Source organism: Halyomorpha halys, unplaced genomic scaffold (assembly GCF_000696795.3).
Source record: "Halyomorpha halys isolate HHAL.00 unplaced genomic scaffold, Hhal_1.1 Scaffold1240.1, whole genome shotgun sequence".
Classification (NCBI taxonomy): Eukaryota; Metazoa; Arthropoda; class Insecta; order Hemiptera; family Pentatomidae; genus Halyomorpha; species Halyomorpha halys.
Window position 1 is genome coordinate 388,078 of NW_027108774.1, and position 6,465 is coordinate 394,542.

Here is a 6,465-nt window from a genome sequence, read left to right on the forward strand (position 1 = left end):
TTTTTTTTTCTATTTTTTATTTATTTTATTTTATTTTATTTATTTTTTTAAAAATTATTTTTCTATTTTTTATTTATTTTATTTTATTCTATTTTTTTACTTTTATCATCCCATAGGCGTTGATGACCAGAGGGTTTTACGCCTTTAAGCAACAATCAACAACAACAACAACTTTAGAGTAACTTTTGAAATTAAAAAAAAAAATCAGTATCGAAAATCATTCATATCTGGCTATAAAACTGTTTTTTCGTTTTGAATTGGCGATAAACATATTTGTCTGTTCAATATTATAATTATTTATAGTATTATTTCAAGTACACATATAAATAAAGTAAATATTGTTATACTGTTCACAAGAAAAATAATTAAAATTTATTGATTAAAAAATAATAATACACTCCAAAAAAATGAAACGACCGATTATTTAAAAAACAAACATTGATTCATTCTCATATTTTAATTAAAAAGCATCTTTAACAATATGTTAGATTGTGGAAGAGTGTTGGGCTTTCTAGCATAAATCATGTTATATTTGTAATCTTAATGCACATTTTAATGGTTATCAATAACCTAAAGTACAGAAAACTCTTAAATATTTTAATGAACTGTAATTATTTATCTTAGAATTTTATAATTTATTTTAAAATTTGGAATTACAACATAAAGGGAAATTTCAAAATTATGATAAAGGTACTTCACGTACCCTATACATGCTCAAACGCACGTACGAGCACATACGCATCAAGGCAGGTACTTCACGTACCTCAGCGATAAAGAGCGTTTTCTGATGCAATCGTATAAATTTTTACATCATTAATAGTCTAAAAATCCATTTTAGTTTTTATCAATTGAATCGGTATTTTTCATTATCAAAATTAAATAACATTATTTAACAATTATAATATAATATAATATAATTATATAACTATTTAGATGTACAATGCAAGAGCTCTTTTTAAAATGATAAAAATAGAGTGTTAATGCTGTCGAGAAACAAAGCGATATAATATTTCAATGATTTATGTTTCAAGGTCTCTTTTATCATTAAATAAATTTAAATGTAAATAAAACAAAACACTCTTGTGAATTGCAGGAGGTATGACTGTTTTTATTGAATGATTCATTCAGTTTAAATAGGTTGGTACATCGGTGGGATGTGTAAAATTTATTTAGCTAGTTTAAATTTTAAAATGGGTTAGTTTCAGGAATATTTATTGTAATTTTATAAAATTACAAACAAATATTTGCATATACATCAGTTATATTAACATTCTTTGCCTTTGAAATTCACTGCTAAAAATTCTATGATAAAATATATAGATAAATATATAGATAAAATGAAAATTTACTCATTGTTTATAATAATAAAATATAGAGGATAAGGTACAGTTTATATTTATCCTCCTTAATAAATTCACTGCTATTTACAATGCTAATTAAATACATGAAAATTCTCTGGAGATTAAATCGGGATAATAGGTAGCTTTCGGAGTCATATATCAACAGAATGTTCAGAGCTTACCTGCACAGTAACTCACAGTAAGCCTCGCCGGTCCTGCTTAAACTTACTCAGTATTGTACACAGGCCAGATAACACATCAGTAACTGTTATCTTCTCTATTCGAAATGCATAAATTAGGAAACTCCGAATAAAATCCTCGGATTAGAAGTAAAACTGATGAAATGACATATTTTTGGAAGATGTGTTCTTGCTATTTTTAATTGATGGATCTGCCTAGTTAAGTTAGGAAAAATAAAAAATGATGGTTGTTGCAAAGCATTAAACAAATTTTTTTTTTCATCCGGAGCTCTATGTCTTTAGAACTACGGACAACAATTACAATCAAATCAAATTTTATTTACTCATAAATACTACAATCTTGGGCAAGAAGCAGTAGTGATAAATGACGACATTCATACCAAAATTAAAAAATAATTAACAAACCAAAAAAATTATAAAAAATAAAAATAATAAAAAACATGTATAGAAACAGAAAGATGAATAAATTAACACCTACCTAAAACACAAAAAACATAATAGAACATAATTTAAAGAAGGGTAAATTTGCTAAAATATGAGTTCCAGAAGTATACTATTCTAAAAAGCAAGATTTCATGCCAAATAATTAAAATTTAGTTTGTGAATTTATTTTGGGAAATCTATATTTCAGTAATGTATATAAATGGATTCTGGGATATATTTTTTTATAGATTAAACATTTTGTTTGTATACTCCTTTCTGGATACAGCTATACTTAAAAATGGGAAGTCTCGTAGGTTCTTTTCTCAAAGAACAAATGATTAAAAGTGAAATACTACATTACGTACAACGTCCGTAGTATGAAGAAGTATCCAGAGAAATAAACTAGCAAAAAATGAAATAAGGCGAAAATAGAAGTGATTGTTAAGTAATTATACTGCCCCATGTAGTTGGCAGAGCTTAAAAAAAAAGAAGACAATATTATCATTACCGTTACGTTTTAGAGACAGCTTAGGTCCAGTTGTGTACAGGCGTTATCTTAAAAACTGCCAGTAACTACGCTTTGAGGCTGATAAAAACGGACATATAATTCGGACTACTGTTACAAAAATAACTGACAGACACACTTTTACCACAAACTCTGAAAAGAATACTGAAACATCTCTGGAGCAGAGATGTGCTGCATTAGCTAGCAATGTCTTGAAAGAACAAATTTACATCACTTGCCAAAAGGCATTTGTAAAGTTGCAAAAATAGAGAATAATAAAAATAATTAATTTAAAAATAATAAACCTAACAAAATCTTACGAGTGTTTTAGAAGGGATTGATAAAAAAAAAAAAAAAATCAAGATATCATTCTCAAATTTTAAGTATAAAGCATCATCAGTAATATTTTTGATTCTGAAAGAGTTTTTGTTGTCTTGCTTTGTATACTTCAGGTAATATTTGAAATTTCAGCATTTATCAATAACTAAAAGTACAATACAAAAGAGAAATAATTCTTCTGAAAATATAATGATCTCAAAAATAAACAAGGAATTTCAATTTTTTTTGGCTTAAGTCCTCCATTGAGGACCTTTACAGTCCCAGAATAGGAATGTCAAGGTTCATTTCAAGAAGCCGCCGCGAAATAAATATTGACCAGCCCAGGTGGGAATCGAACCCACAACCTTCTAAACCAAGCTTTCTAGGACCCTCACCCCAGCTCGCTCAGCTATCAGGTCCCCAAGTTTAATTTTAGTTTACATTATAACAGATTTTGAAATTTCATCATAAGGGGTCATTTTAAAAGTATGATAAAAGTACTTCACGTACTCAAGATATGCTCAAACTCACGTACGCACGTCTGGTCACGTACACATCAGTGTACAAAGAGTATACTCTTTACCGACGTACCCTAGAAGTACTGCAACGATAAGAGTTATGACGCCATCTCGTGATTGTTTACAGAAGAATTTAAAGCTCATAAAAATATCACTTCTTTTTGATTAATTGAATCAATGTCTTTAAATGAAATATTTGATTTAACTTTATTTTTTTACATAATAAAAATGTGTCCGAAACAAAAGGTAAAGTTAAAAAAATAATAATGAATAGGGAATATTATTTTTTAATAATTATCAAGTGTCACATGTTATACACAATAATTTGTAATAAGTAAGTGTTAATTACACAATGTGTTCGACAAAGGAAATTCTTCATATCATCAAAACTAATTTCCCTCAATATTCATCTACCTACTGAAGGTTTTTCCAAAGTTTTCAACAGTTTTTAGATATTGAATCTAGATTCAATGTCCAGAATATTTATGTTGATATATTCATCAATATTATAATATGTTTTTTTATATAAAATAAGCATATAATCTCTTAAAACTAAATATTAACATATACTTAATTTAGTTAACTATTTAAATATATAAAAGCATATTAAGCATCTGGAATGAAAGAGGCACTACACCAAATGCCTATCTTGAGAAATTTAATTTTTTTTCTAAAAGCGCCCAGTATCATAAAAAATTAAAAGTCACAATAGATATTCTACCAACAATATGTTTTAAAGCCAAAATTCTCAAGGTTGTTATGGCAAACATAGCCTATATCCAATTTCATTCTTATAAAATTGAATGAAATTCCAAAGGAACATACAAAGGCAAGTGAAAAAAAAATGAGTTATGTGGAAATCTTGAGTAAATTACATCTTAATTTTCTTTCCACATGCCTATTGTTAGTGAATAATGATCCTTCCATTGTATCCCAAACCTTCCAATCCCACATCACCACTCTTGAAGAATGGTGCCAAAACTGGAGGATAAAAACAAATTTCAATAAATCCCACCAAATCACATATACCCTTCGTCGTAAACCTTCGTATTGCCCCACAGTATCTTTTAATAATTCCCCACTTATTACTGTTGAACAGATCCGTTACTTTGGAGTAAATCTTGACAAACGACTGACATGGAATCCTCATACAAGACTAAGAAGACAGGAAACTGCTCGTCGATTCCGACTATTACAACATTTACTAGACAAACGTTCCAAACTTCCAATCCATTACTAAAGACTGATCTACATGACTGTTATAAGGCCTATCTGGACATACGGAGTTGAGCTATGGGGCTCCACTAAACCATCGAATTCCTCTCGAATCTAATCCTTACAGTCCAAAATCCTTCGTAAAATCCTTAATGCTCCTTACTTTGTCAGATCATCCATCAGGACCTCAATATCCCATATGTTGCCGATTTGGCCAGAACCAGATACAAATCCTTCCATGATAAACTTCCCAACCACCCAAGCCAAATCGTTTCTCACCTGGCTTCTCCTTCACTACCTAATAATCCTCCTAGGCTGAAAAGAAGATGGCCACGAGATCTTCTCCTTTAGAAATGTTTTTTGAGTTCTATCAATGGTTAGATTCTCTACATGTATGTATCATGTCATAATATCACTTACAGCAAACTTACATGATGTGTATATATGTATACAGTTGTAAATAACAATAAATAAAATATTAAAAAAAAAAATGTCTTTCAACTGGAATCGAGGATTGTAATAACTTTAAACCTTCTCAGGTTAGTAATTTATAAAATACATATGAATCAAAAGTACAAATTTTTTCTACTACTGATCCGATTTGGATGATTATAACTTTGTATTGTAGAGAATTTCATTTTGTTTCAAATGAGTGGATATACTCTTCCAGAAGATGTATAGTTTGGATTTATTCCAAAAACTATGTTGTTGTTTTTTTTGTAGGAATTAGAAATAATTTCGAAACTTATTCTTATTACTCATTTTCATGATAAGGGGCATCATTAATAAATTTACAGGAATTGTCGTTTTTGAGACATAGTGATCAATATATTACTGTGTTACAAATACCTACAGCCCACTTTTATTAGAGATATCCTACGGAAATGCACTTAATATCTCATTGCTGAATTTTATAATAATATATTCGTTCACCGAAAGTCAAGATTCAGCGGGATATTTTTGGGTAAGATTCCTGATAATTCAACTCGATCGCCGTCTTTGGAATTACCATATCAACATTAAACTAACCCAATCCTTTGCAAGGTTAGCAATATCCTATCGTAAATATAAAATCTAAATTAAAACCAGAAAAAACTATTCTTACTCATAAAAAAATACTCAGGCCACTGTTGTGAAGTCTTGGGAGCAATAATAAAAAAAAAAAAAAAAAAAAAAAAAAAAATACAATAATTTAAAAATAAGGTCCTAAGAATCGCATTGGATGCCCCTTGGTTTGTTTGTAAGAAGTAGCCAATTGCATTGGGAATTAAAAATGGAATCAATAGAAGACTTGATAAAATTCTACTCCCAATTACCAGTTAAAGGATCAGTAACTAACAACCTGGGAAATCCAACCTCATCCCGAAGACTGAAGCCTAGGCTGCTGCAGTACTCCTATTATTAATTCTTTATTTAATCATTTCTTATATTGTCATTACTAATATTTTATTCATTTTATTCTTGGTCTTTTTCTCAATTAACTTTTTTCCCCATTAGAAGTCAGTAATTTATTTTCTAAAAATCAATAAAATAAAAAGTTTTTGTTATTAACTTTTCTTTTTCTCTCTCCTTAAGAATTATAATTATATTATATATATAGGGACGTGACGGCCGTGCGGGTTGGGGCGCAGGTCCCAGTGCGCTCGGTTCGTTGAGGGTTCGATTCCCTGGGGCAGTTAAACATTCATTTTTCGTCAATCCCGAAGAATGAATCTTGACACTCCCGCCATGGTTAGTATACGGCGGCAACTTAGATAGCCGCCAGGGGTTGGCAAAAAGGAGGCTTACTTAAAAACTAGGCTTACTTGCCGGACTTGTTCCCCCCACCAAATATCAGTACCAGTATATATATTTATAATCCATCGTTATTATTAACAATTGTTCAATATTTATTGCGTTGTAAATAGTTAGATATATTTTCCCCGAGGCTATACCCTCCCCATAAT

At 29.7% G+C, this 6,465-nt stretch overlaps 1 protein-coding gene across 1 annotated transcript in view; it reads right to left on the minus strand.

The window, feature by feature from the left end:
• Positions 1–6,465, minus strand: part of LOC106688946 (UDP-glycosyltransferase UGT5) — a 28,041-nt gene that overhangs the window by 11,467 nt on the left and 10,109 nt on the right. The gene's annotated exons all lie outside the window — the stretch shown is intronic.